Source organism: Elephantulus edwardii, unplaced genomic scaffold (genome assembly GCF_000299155.1).
Source record: "Elephantulus edwardii isolate Elephantulus edwardi_28Jun2011 unplaced genomic scaffold, EleEdw1.0 scaffold00264, whole genome shotgun sequence".
NCBI lineage: Eukaryota > Metazoa > Chordata > Mammalia > Macroscelidea > Macroscelididae > Elephantulus > Elephantulus edwardii.
In genome coordinates, this window is record NW_006400014.1 from 3295176 (window position 1) to 3297789 (window position 2614).

Here is a 2614-nt window from a genome sequence, read left to right on the forward strand (position 1 = left end):
ACTCCTCTGACTCTTCACTTGAAAAATTAATATCATGTATCACAATAGGTTTTCTATGAAGATTAAAAGAAATAAACTATAAAGATCATTATTGATGTTAGTTCCCAAAATGACCTATCCCTTTTCTGATGTGGTAAATAAATTCATGCAGACTACACCATATAGTTAACATTTGCTTTTAAAATATTTGTATTCCTTAAACCAAAGCAATGACTCAAAACAAAAATTCCGATGACCAGCAGGGGTGAGTCCCTGAGTAGGTGATGTCTTGTGCAGAGCCTAGGTTTGCCTGGTGGGAGCAATGGTCATATGCAACTCACTCCTCAGACAGCCAAAGGCTTCTTCTAAGGATATGCTAGTGAAAAACAACAGGATGACTCAACTATTTCTGACCACATTTCTTCTAGAAGCTTTTATAATTTTAACTCAGTTACACATATTCTTTTTATGAGAACCATCAACAATTTCAATTTATCTTTTGTTCTATTGAACATTTTTTATTTTAAAAACAAAGTTCATTAAACGTTCAAAGACTTTTACTTAATATCTATGAAGATAATGTGAGAAAGAGGGAATAATTTTTTTTTCTCCCTGTAACACATCTCACCACCTTAAAAATAATTCCCAAACTGTTTTGGTCACTTTATCAATATTTGTTCAATCCACAAAATTAAAAAATGCATCTCTGATCCAAAGCTGTATTTTCAAATGAAGAAAAGGCTGTGAGAGGTAAAGGAACTCTACCCAAGGTGTTTTGATTTATGGATTTATAGCACCCCACAAACTCACCTTCATTTTTAGTAAAAATTATAAAAGGACTAACCCAATATTCTTGTATAAAAGTAAAAGATACAGGTAAATTGCTTGCAATAATGGGGACTCTCTAAATAATTAATGATTTGGACTATTATCAGAAATCTGGACAATTACTAGGGATGATAGAAGGAGAATTGATGCCTTTGAGCTGTGGTGCTGGAAGAGTATTGAAGGGACTGCAAGGAGAACAAACAAGTTCGTCCTGGAGACCCTGAAGCCAGGCTGCTCCTTGGAGGCAAGGACTCTGAAGGTCTGTCTGACATGCTTTGGACATTTTGCAAGGTAGGATCAGTCCTTGGCGAAGGACATCATGCTTGGGAGGATGGAGGGTCAGCACAGGAGAGGAAGACCCTCTATGAGATGGATTGACTCAAGTGATTGGGGTAATGAAGGTAGGTGTGTCAGAGACAATAAGATTGGCACAGGATAGAGCAGGGTTTAGGGCTGTTGTACATAGGGTGGCTATGAGTTGCAGGCAACTCAATGGTACATAACAACAACAAGAACATTATTCTAAACATACTAGAAAACATAGAATGATCCAAATAGCTATTTAATTTAGCTGGTTCCTGAACACCCTTTCAGCTCACTGTGCCATACTCTTAGAGGGACGTGGACAAACCATTCTGAGGAGGTACTGGTTGATGAGATGACTTGAAGTTACACCTTAAGACACTGTTTAAGAGAAATCAAACCATGAAATAAGACATGCATGTTTACTGGATGAATGGTAGGTACAAAGATGAACCTTTAATTCTATTAGAAAGCATGGTCATTTCTAGGTTTTCATATACAGGGGAGAAAGAGTCATTCTTACCTGATGGCCTGAAGTTGAGATTGAGCTCTATGAATGGAAACCAGAGGAAGATATACTGAATAGAAGAACATTTTCACCACAAACTGTTAAAATTCTATGAATTTAAGTATTAAAATTACGACTCCAAATGAATCTCTTAAAAAAAAAAGGAATTGTAATAAATAATATTATGGAATTCTGGTAGCCTACTGGTAAGAAATTATACTGCAATCCAAAAGTATGTAGTTTGAATCCACCAGCTGCTCCACAGGAGGATAGGCAATCTACCCCTGTGCAATTACTTGCTTCTGAAAACCTGCTGGAGGGTCAGCTATGAGTCAGTTCTAACTTGACAGTGAACAACAATAAATAATATTAATGTATTTGGCACTAAATAAGATTAGTGCTTCTAAAAGAGATGCACTATAATTCAACATTAATTGGTCAAGTCATTAATCTATGGTAGAATGGGTAATATATTCTTATTCACCAGTTTGAGTCATGGGTAATCTGTCTTGATGGCCCTTGAAAAACAGTTTTCAATTGTATCCATTCACCATCTGGACTACAATAATAGTCATGCAAGATTTCCACTCTGTTTTTTTGGGGTCAACTCTAAAGACGTATTTTCTAGGTCTCTAAAGTTTAGCCACGAGAAACTTTTTATGAGCAAGCAGTTGTTCCTTCTCATTTATTTGCTGTATTAATTCAAAATTTAGTCAAATAAACCATATAATCATATGATTGTTCCAAGAGTTAAGGTTTCTTTAGTTAGTTTAGAAAACAAAGACTATTACTTCCATAACACAGCCACAAGATTAATTATTCAAGTGACTGTTAAGTCCAGGAAATTTTTACTGAAAAGTTAAGAATTCTAATGCTAACCCTCTAATTCATACCTTTATAAACTATTTTTAAAGCATAAATTATACCAAATTAAATGGAGTGAAGACAATTTGATCAGAGAAGGAATATGTGCCCCATCCAAGTGTTGTTGTTGTT